The 11,513-nt window shown below is 37.0% G+C and overlaps 1 pseudogene; it reads right to left on the bottom strand.

The window, feature by feature from the left end:
- The window catches only part of LOC123251023, an 85,539-nt pseudogene extending 77,647 nt beyond the window's left edge, over nt 1-7,892 (bottom strand).
- Nucleotides 7,893-11,513: the final 3,621 nt, after the last annotated feature.

The following is an 11,513-nucleotide window of genomic DNA, read 5'->3' on the forward strand; positions in this document are numbered from 1 at the left end:
GAAGCATGTTGTAAAGGGCCTGAAGGATGACTAGAGTGTGAGACATAAATGATAATCCAGAGTAGAAGACCAAATAGTTCATAAATTTGGGTACATATTAGGCATATTTTCTGGAAAATATCCTTCCTTCTTAGGGAAACAAACAGGAAACCCTGAAGTTGAATAACTAAAACTATGTTTTTGGTGAATGAAGGAAAGAGATCTGGGTTCCTTGGATAATACAGGAACAATATGAAGGTGAACTATTTTTTTATCGATCCACAAATATATATCTTCTAGGGTAAATTCACAGTTATTGTGGGAAGACTAGGATTTTGTTGTAGAGACTCAAAAGAATGGCTAAGGGTTGCAAAGTATTTATCAAGAACCTATGTGACATGTATATGTGTGTGATATACATATGACACATTAGCTATACTTATTTATAATGTATATATTTATATAATATTCTAATGGTTTTGCATGTTGCATGCATACTGTATGTAACATATATGTACTACATATAAATATGTGTATATATATGTATGTATGAATGAGTGTATTATGTTTTATATATATGTATCTTGTTTATAGGGTAGAAGTGGAAGGTAATTGAAGAAGAAAAACTTTATAGAGGGGAAGGATGAAGAAAAAGATCTCCTTCAAAGGCAAGGTATGAGCTTGAGTCCTGAAGGAAATAAGGATATAGAAATAAAGAAAAAAAATATTTCAGATATAAGGACCATCCAGTGAAAGGGGATTGAGTATGGAAATGGAGCATCATGTGTGAGGAACAGCAAAAAGGAGAATATAGCTGGATTGTAGAGTATATGGAAGGGAATAAATATAAGAAAACTAGAATGATAGAAAATATCATATTGCTTATTTGGCTTAAAAATAAATAACATATTTCATATTTGGTCCTAGAGGTAAGAGGGAAGCACTAAAGTCTTACACTTCAGGAACATCAATCAGGAGATGGGCAATGGAGCCAAAATGAACTGAACTCTCACAACCCACCCTCTAACCAACTTTTTAAAAATGATTTAAATCAAAGTTTGAGCAACATTATCTCCCTAAAAAGTCACAGCAACTTTTTTTTTCTGCATAGGACAGTGTAGGAGGACAGAAAGAGAGGTCTGCAGACACTTTGGGTTGGCGTTGGCTAGGAGTACAGCATGCCAGAAGCATTACCAGCTGTGGGATCTGGAGGCAGAGGCAATAGCAAGAATAGGGTACTACGAATGTTCAGTGCCTAAGGATTTTAAGGGTACTAAACATCTATTCAGAAAAATATTACAAAGAACCTCTGTGCTAGTATTAGGCATAAGATCCAGCATCATTTGGCTGCTCCTTTACCTATAGCTCAGTTCTAGTTGCAGTTCCAGGGAAAGAAGTAATTATGGTTATTAGTTGTGAGAGGAATGGGTTGCTACCTGGGTAACAATCAGAGTGAAGAGCAGGATAGTGACCAGAACTCTCTCTAGATCATACCATCTTGGAAGCACTGAAAACTTACAGGCCCCCAGATAGAGCCACAGATGCTCCATATAGCCATTCACCCCAGAGATAAACAGAACCTAAAGCCCTAGCCTTAAGTTCAAAGTCAAGAAAAAGGATGGGAAAAGAAAAAAGAAAAAAAAAGAACCTGACAATAAAATATATATGAATCATGTAATCATGAATCCTAATTAATTAATTAATTAAAATTTCAATAAAAAAACATAAAGAGATTCATGTCCTTATTGGGCATGGCCTTTTGCTTCCTGCTATAGTGGGGATTAATGTTACTTCCTGTTCTTCTACATCCTTTTATGTGGCCCATTGTGACAGGCTTGAAAACTGCACCCCCCAATATGAAAGCTATAGATGCCCCTATCCCAAAATTTATCAATACCTTCTAATGCACATTGCCATGGAAACTGTCACTTCAGGGCCCTAAATACATGTACAATTCCTGAAATTTGTAAGCAGTTGCCATCTTCCACAGTGTCAGAGGAGCCACTTATGTACTGCACTGGGACTTATGATGCAAGAGCCCTTCATTAACCTCTTTGCTTATCTTTCAGAGAGAAAAAGATTTACAATTCCCAGAAGCTTTTAAAATGGCATAGCTGCCAGACCAAGATGGTAGAATCAGAATAAACATTATAGCCTAGCTATTTATAGCAAATACTCCATCAAAGCTCTAGGAAGAGCACCACATTGGGCAATGACAGAAAATACAAGGGGAAAAAAAACAGGAAAAGAAGTCAAACAGAAGCTGTGTTGTTCTGACCCCATGTCTGGGTTGCAGATTGAACTTAGACGAAGGAAGGGGACCTAAAATTGTGTTTCAGCGCAAGAAGCAGTTATAGAAACAGCTCAGACTGAGAATAAGTATTGGGCAAGGAATAGAAAGAGACATGAGTAGCTGTTCTGTGGCTCTGACTATGGAGTGGAGTCATGTATTCTGCCCCTAGTCTGCCAGTCTTGGGCTTATGGCTGAGTGACCAGAAGGTAACCAAGATAAAAGAGAAGCCTGAAGAGACATTTAACAGACTAACAGAGACTGAGGTGAGCCATAGTTCACTGAAACTCCAACTAGGGCAAGTTTTCACTTGTATTAGTTGGGTCCAAATTAGAGTCAGAAGCTTGCAAACCTCAGATTAGTATGCAGCAGATTTCACCATAGACCAGACTAGTTGGGATGAATTGAAAATTTGTAAATTTTTGTAAAAAATGTGTAAATTTAAAGGCCCTAAAGGTCCTTTAAGAGTTATATATTCTCAATACCTAGAGAAAGCAGTAGCAGGGACCCAGAGGATACAAATCTGGAGCTAACAAGACCCTACTATTCTCTACAAAAGTCTGAAGAGGTCTTTCAAATTGGGAAGTAAGACTGAAAGTAAGCAAAAAGCAAAAACAAACAAACAAACAAAAAACACCACCACCACTACCACCACCACGACAACAACAACAACAAAACAAAAAATTCATGATAGAAAGTTATTATCATTTTGGGGAGGTTCAAGATACATTCCCACAAAAGGAGAATGCCTACCACGTATAAGCAAAGACTCAAAGAAACACACAGTTTGGCAAAGGTCAAGTAGAATTCTTGGAAGATACGAAGCAAGAACTTTTTAAAAGAGTTTTTAAAATAATATTATAAATTAAATGAGGACAAGAAGAAGAAATGGAAAATAAATTAAGAAAGAAAGAAAGGAATGAAGGAAGAAAGAAAAGAAGAAAGAAGCATGAATAAATGAATGAGTGAATGCAGCATTTACTATGTGCAAAATATTGCGATAATACTGGGTATATGAAAGTAATACAGTCCATATTATTAAGGAACTAGTTTTTTTTCCTTTTATTATTTTTATTTTGAATATTTTCCCATAGTTGCATATTTCATGTTCTTTCCCTCTACCTCAAACCTCCCTGACCCCCCTTAGCTGATGCACAATTCCACTGAGTTTTACATGTATCATTGATCAAGACCTAATTCCATATTATTAATAGTTGGACTAGTTATCATTTAGAGTCTACATCCCCAATATTATCCCCAACAGCCCATGTGTTCAAGCAGTTGTTTTTCTTCTGTGTTTTTCCTCCTCTCAAGATCTATTTATCATCTCTGATAAGGACAGTTTAGTTGATAAGGAAATAAGGGACACTGAACATCTTTTAGCTCATGCTTCCAGCTCTATCTCCAGGAGCATGGAGTTTATTATATATATTTCAAGACTCATTTCACACAAAAGAACCCCCCCAAAACTTTGCAGATGTGCAGAAATTATAAATTATGTCATATCACAACACAAAAGGTCTCATTGGCTTCAGAACAGACCAAGGCCAAGGCTGAATTTTGACTGGCTTCTTATCAGAAAGCCAAGTTGGGGAATATTTTTCTCAGGGTTGAATTGCCCCTGCTAAGGTTTTGGCCTTGGCTATACCAGGCAGCTGCATTACTGGCCAAAGGGGGGAGAGTGTTAACCTTTTAAATGCTGGCCCACTAGGAACTTAAAGCTCTTCAATAAGGCCACAATACTTTTCAACAAAAAATCACAAGGATCACAAAAGGGGTCAAAAGAGGAGTCTCAGATTTTTATCTATTCTCTTATTGGCTTCCTACATCCTCCCAAGTTCTTCCTCTGAATGTAGCTAGTTTTCTTTCTCATAAGTCCCTCAGCCTTGCTCTGGGTCATTGCATTGCTCCTAATAGAGTAGTCCGTTATGTTCGATTGTACCACAGTGTATCAGTCTCTGTGTACAATGTTCTCCTGGATCTGCTCCTTTCACTCTGCATCAATTCCTAGAGGTCATTCCAGTTCACATGGAATTCCTCCAGTTCTTTATTCCTTTGAGCACAACATTCCATCACCAACAGATGCCACAATTTGTTCAGTCATTCCCCAATTGAAGGACATTCCCTCAATTTTCCAGTTTTTTTGTCACCACAAAGAACGCGGCCATAAATATTTTTCTACAAGTCTTTTTCCGTATTATCTCTTTGGGGTATAAACCAAGCAGTGCTATGGCTAGATTAAAAGGCAGATAGTCTTTTAAAGCCCTTTGGGCATAGAGGAACTAACTTTCTAATGGGGAAGAAAACACATGAAAGGTTTCAGCTGCAAATCAGATAAAAAAGTACATTGGACTTTAATCAATCAAATTCTTTTTTTTTTTTTTTTGGCAAGGAAGTATATTAAGCTCTTTGGGATTTAAAAATGAAGCAAAAGAAAATCCCTGACCTCAAGTTGCTTACAATCATTTGATTAAAGGAGAAAAAAAAACATAAAAAGAAATGCACAAAACAAGCTGTTGTTGTTCAGTTGTTTTAGTCATGTTCAACTCTCCATTACCCCATTTGAGACTTTCTTGGCAAAGATACTGGGGTAGTTTGCCATTTCATTCTCCATCTCATTTTACAGATAAGGAAACCCAGACAAACAGGGCTAATTGACCTGCCTAGAGTTATACAGCTAGTAAGGGAAGACTTCTTGTAGAAAATGGGATTTGACTTGAACTTAGAGAATGATGGTTGAGAATGAGGTTAGTAGGGAGAGTAGAGGAAGAAAAGCATTCCAGGCATAGGGGAGAGCTTAGAGAAAATGCCAGAGCCAAGAGATGTAGTGTCTTCTTTGAAGAATGGACAAAAAGGCATTGTCACTGGATAAAAGAATACATGTGAAGGAGAAGGTATAAGAAAACTAGAAAAGAAAGAAGGGGAATAGAGTATGAATAGCACTGAATGCCAAACAGAGCATTTGGTATTTGCTTCTGGAAACAATAGGGAGCTACAGAAGTTTATTGTCAGGGTGAGGAGGGGGTATGACATAATTGGACCTACAGTTTAGGAAAACCACTTTGGAGGCTGAATGAAGAATAGTCTGGAGTGAGGCAGGACTTGAAGCAGGCAGACCCACAAGCAAGCTATTAAAATAATTCAGGCATGAAATGATGAAGGCCTGTTCTAGAATAATAGAGGAAAGAAGGAGATGTGGTTGAGAGACCTTGCAAAAGCAAAATGAATAGGCTTCATCAATAGATTGGATATAGTGAAGAGGTAGTGAAGAGACCCAGCTGATTCTTAAGTTGCAGTCCTGAGGGAATGGGAGAATGGTATTATCCTCTACTGTAATAGGCTAGTAGGGCAAGAGGGTTTAGAGGAAAAGATAATAAGTTCAGTGTTGGACATGTTGAGTTAACAATAACTATTGGACATATATTTCAAAATGTTTGAAAGGCAAATAGAGATGCAAAACTGGATGTCAGAAGGGAATTTCAGGCAGGATACATAGATGTGACAATCCTCAGCATAGAGTTGGTAATTATGTTCATGGAAGCTTTTGAGAACATCTAATGAAGAGAGAATAATAGAATAGAATAGAGAGAGAAGCAAAGAGGGTTCAAGACAGAGCCCTGTGGCACACAGAAGGTTAGAGAACATGATCTAGAATGCAGGAGCAAAGTAAATGTTAATGTCTCTTCTTTAGTGTCTTTTCCACTAATAAAATTTCTCATGTGGAACCATTTAAAAATGAAAGGATTCTGATGGCAAAACTTTCTTTTTTGTCCAATTATCAATAATATGGAATTAGGTCTTGATCAGTGATACATGTAAAACCGAGTGGAATTGTGCATCAGCTAAGGGAGGTTAGGGGGATTTGGGGGAGAGGGAAAGAACATGAAATATGTAACTATGGAAAAATATTCAAAATAAAAACTTTTTTTAAAAAAATAAATAAATAATACTTAAAAAGAAAACTTTCTTTTTTTGGTATCTTCGGTAGCTGTAGCTATAGCACCTGCAGGATGTGACTATGAAGACTATGCCAGAAGTAGGCATTATGGTTTCTGAGGCACTACTATTCCTAAGGGTCTTGGTTTTAGGATCTCAAATGTCTTCTTCATGGTATGAGGGGAGATAAGGAGTAAGATAGTGGTGGTGATTTGATTTGCCTCTCACATGCTTCCTTCATCTCTCAGAGTACCTTGTTGCTTCAAGCATATGTTCATGGTATCTTTGCAAAATTGACCATGTTTTAGGACATAAAGTCCTCACAAATATATAAAAAAGTAGAACTATTAAACATGTCCCTTGTTGACCACAGGGAAGTAAAAATTACATTTGTTAAAAGGTCATTGAATTTAAAAGTAACTAAATGCTAACAATTTTAAAGAATGGCTGTATTGGGGAAGCTAGATGACTCAGTGGATAGAGAGTCAGACCTGGAGGTGGAAAGTCCTGAATTCAAATTTGACATCAGACAATTCCTAGCTATGTGACTCTGGGCAACTCATTTAAGTCTCATTGCCTAGCTTATGCTGCCAATTTGCCTTGGAGCCAATACCCAGTAGCAATGCTAAGGCAGAAGGAAACAGTTTTGTTGTTGTTGTTTTTTAAATGCGCATATCACAAGAGAAGAACAAAATGAAGGAAATTATTAGAAACCATTTCCCCCAACTGCATGCCAATAAAATCAACAATTTGGATTGCAATAGATGACTATTTAGAATATATAAAATGCTAAAATTGACAAAACAAGAAATAAATAACTTAAATAATCTAATCTTACTTTAAAAAAAAGAAATGGAGTAAGGTATGAATTCATAAAATTGGTTTCAGATGAATTTGCAAGAAAAATTTAGAAAATATTCAAAATCTGATATCATATATATAAAATGGCCAAAAAAATCTTCCTGTAGTATAAAACCAATCTTGATATTGTTGTGAGGAAGATTAGTTAGTTAATTAAGTATTAAGGTTGACCTAGCAGGAAGCCTGGAGCATTCTAGGATAGAATGAAGGAGGAGGAAGTGTGTGTGTGCCCTTAGAAACTGCATTAGTGGTGGGCAAACTCAGCCCAGGGAGATCTCAGACCTGCTTCCTGATTTCCTTGGGATCCTGAGTGGAGGTGGATTTCCTGCAAAAAGGAGAAGACTTACAGAGCAGAACCAAGCAGAGGAGGAGTTTGAGACCTGGTGGAATAGAGGATCACCCAGGTGGATGGCTGTCCTCTTGTAGAAGTAGCAATAGAGAATGGCAGCCAGTCTCTGAAACACAAACAGGGTCTGAAGGCCATCTGTCCACACGTAATGTTTGGAGTCTTTCCAGTGCAGGTTCAGGACCCAGACATGGAGGGGTATGCTGAGAGACAGGTAGAAGGCCGTCAGGATGATGGTCTCTTTGAACTTCCAGAAGAGGAGGTTAATTAGCTCAGCCTGGAACACGAAGGTGTTGAAGAACATGAGGAAAATGATGATCACATTGAAGAGGATGGCAATGTCTTGGATGATGAAGAGCACCAGCTGGACCACAGAGGTGCTGACCGCAGTAGCTCCGAGAAGGCGTTCACCCAGAGGTCATACAGGAGCAGCACCAGTTGCAGGCACAGCACCAGGCTGTAATTGCTCATCTGCAGCATCTTCCCTCCACGTGGTTGGACCCGGGGGGGTTGGGGGGGGGGAAGGGGACATCCCCTACCAGGGATCAAACTCCTCCTCTGCTTGGTTCTGCTCTGTAGGTCTTCTCTTTGCTGGAAATCCACCTCCACTCAGGATCCCAAGGAAATCAGGAAGCAGGGTCTGAGATCTTCCTGGGCTAACAACAGTTTGCCCACCACTAATGCAGTTTCTCAGGGCACACACACACTTCCTCTTCCTTCATTCTATCCTAGAATGCTCCAGGCTTCCTGCTAGGTCAACCTTAATACTTAATTAACTAACTAATCTTCCTCCCAACAATACCTAAAAAATTTAGAAAGAAAATCATAGATCAATATCCTGGTAAATAAATCTCTATGTAAAAATTTTACATAAAATATTTGGAAAGAACATGTCAAAAAAAGACTGTATTATGATCAGATTGGAATTATAACTAAGCATGCAAGATCAGTTCTATAGATGGAAGCCAATATATTGCATATATTAATAGCAAGAAAAACAACAAAAAAATTAGATGATAGATGCAGAAAAAGATTATATCTTTGGCAACATACAATACCCATTTATTTAGAAAATACTTGGAAGCATAGGAATAAATGGATTTTTCCTTTATACGATAAGTAATATTTATGTAAAACCCAGAGGAAAATGCAAGTCACCAAAGACAGGCAGCCAAGATCACTAGGAGCACTGCTGGAACCATATAAGCCACAGGGCACAAGGTTTCTTTATCACTCTTTTGCATATTGCTATTCCTCCACTTCAGTGAAGCCATTCCAATGCATTCTTACCTTCTACTAACAAATATTGTAGTATAGGATTGATTCACATCAGTCTGAAGCTTCAGGTTTAGGACTAGAAAGAAATGAGAAACTTATAAATCATCTAATCTTTAATGAAAGGAAATTCACTTAACCATAGCTTAGGGAAGGATGTTCAGCAAAGATAAAGGACTGATTTAAGCACATGTTGCCATGCTGGTGGAGCTTAAGGAATGAGTTCCTCTCTCTTTGTGGATATAGAATGATTTCAAATATCTTTTAAGAAATATCTTTTAAGAAAAAACTAGCTGAGTCCATATGAGGTTAATGTTGCTTTTCTTATAGCGACAAATGATATAAAGAAAGGTTCTGGATATTCACCAGAGTATTTAGAGTAGCACTTGTAACAGGAAATAACTGGAAACAAAATAGATTCTCATCAACTGAGAATAGTTAAATAAATTATTGTACATTGATATAATGAAATATTACTATTCTGTAAGAAATTATGAATAGGAAAACTAGAAGAAGCATGGAAAATCTTAAGAGAAAAGTGAAGTAAGCAGAACTAGGAAAACAAAATGTATAAAGGCTAAAACAATGTCACTGGAAAGAGTACCACCAACAAAACCCAAAATGAATGCTGTGAAATTATCATACAAGCCAAAGGATTGACATGAGAATGCCTCCAACTCCATCCCTTTTTTCTATGGATATAGAACACTTCACAAATGACATCAACTCCATATACTTGTTGGGTTAATCTTCTTTACTGTTTTGTTTTCCTCATTTTTATTCTTTGTTACATGGGTTGTGTTTTCTGGGATGGAGAAGAAGAATCTCTACATTCCTGGTATGTATAAATGGAATTAGCTCAAGCCCATTCATAGTTAAAACTCTAGCCACCAGAGATAATGTCATCTCCACCTCCCTTAGTGGGAAGGGGAGATGAGTTACCCACACGTGACAATAAGTAACAAATCAAGAACAAGGGACTGCCCTTTGGATAGTCCAAAACAGTGTAGAGGCTGCCATTTGTCCACTTGAATTAGAGGTGGACCCCCAGGAAGTGACAAAAGATGCTATCTCTTTAAGTATGATGGTTACTTCCTGTTGAGGCAGTTTGTGCTTTGAACTTGGTGCTGAAGGATCTCAGTTGAGACCTCAGGCAGCTTCCCCTCTGAATTGTCACGTGGGTAAGTTAGGCTGACTTCCTTGGGCCTACCTTGGCGTTTCCAGAATCTCTGCCTCAAGCAGGCTTCTTTGCCTCTCTAATTGCTAAGGCCTTGTGACCAGTAGCCTAGTTTAATTAGCCTTTTTACCTCTCTGGATCCGGCCTCTGCTGGTCCAGGCCAGCCTCTCTCTCTCTATTTCCCTACCTTCACCTTCCCAAATTTGTAAATAAACTACCATAAAACCCATCCTGACTTGGGTCTGTTTTAATTATGGAATCAATCTAGATCTGATTGATTCTTGGTGACCACACCTTAATATATATCTATATAATATCTAATTTTTCCCTATTACAGTTATAAATCTTATTTGGTTACAATATATGGTCTTTGTGATAAATTGTTGTAGTTTTAATCACTAGTATTTTATTTAGGATTTTTGCATCTATATTCATTAATGAAATTGGTCTATAATTTTCTTTTTGTTTTTACTATTTCTGGTTTAGGTATTAGTACAATATCTGTTTCATAAAATTTTGGGAGGACTCCTTTACCAATTATTTAAAATAGTTTATTTAATATTGGAATTAGTTGATCTCTATTTTTTAAAAATCCTTACTTTCTATCTTAAAATTGATAGTATCAGTTCCAAGGCAGAAGAATAATAAGGGCTAGAAAACACGGATTAAATTACTTCCCCAAGGTCACACAGGAAGTGTCTAAAGCCAGGTTTGAGCCCAGGACTTCCCATCTACAGGACTGGCTCTCTCTCCACTGAGCCACCTAGCTGTTTCTTAGTTGATCTTTAAATGTTTTCTAGAATTCACTTGTAAATACAACTGGTTGTAATGCTTTTTTTCCTTAGAAGTTCATTTATGGTCTGTGCCATAATAGGTTTATTTAGATAATCTATTTTCTTATCATCAGTATAGGCAGTTTATATTTTGTAGATTTTCCATTTCACTTACATTATTAAATTTGTTGGCATATAATTGGGCAAAATAACTCTCAGTAATTGCTTTGATTGTATCTACACCAATTCATTTTTAATGCTAGTGATTTAGTTTTCTTCTTTTTTTAACTCAAGTTAATAGATAGGTTTATCTATTTTGTTGATTTTTTCATAAAACCAACTCTAATTTTATTTGTTAATCCAATGGTTTTCTTACATTTGATTTTTATTTGTCTTACCTCTGATTGTCAGAATTTCCAATTTGGTGTTTGGTTGAAGATTTTTAATTTTTTCTTTTTCTCATTTTTTTAAAACTGTATTCCCAATTTATTGAACTGTTCTTTCTCCATTTTACTGACATAAACATTTAGAAATGTTAGATTTTCCTCTAACTACTGCTTTTTCTGTATCCCAAAGGTTTTGATATTGTAAATTGAGGCATAGACCCTATGGGACCTAGACCCCTCCACCCCCTGCCCTTTTCCCCAAAAGGAAGCAAATCAGAGAGATACTATGGCAACCACAGACCTCTACAGGACTCAATTCCTCTTTTTCAATAACAAGAAAACCAAAGGAAAATCATACCCATATAAATTAAAAGTAGTCTTTTTTATGCATGTGTATGAAAGCACTTAGCCTAGTGTAGGATGAGCTCAGCTCAGGAAATCAGGGATTTATATATTTTTAAGATAAATGTTGTGTGCAGATGCAAAGCAT

The sequence above is a fragment of the Gracilinanus agilis genome, chromosome 1 (assembly GCF_016433145.1).
Source record: "Gracilinanus agilis isolate LMUSP501 chromosome 1, AgileGrace, whole genome shotgun sequence".
NCBI classification, from domain to species: domain Eukaryota; kingdom Metazoa; phylum Chordata; class Mammalia; order Didelphimorphia; family Didelphidae; genus Gracilinanus; species Gracilinanus agilis.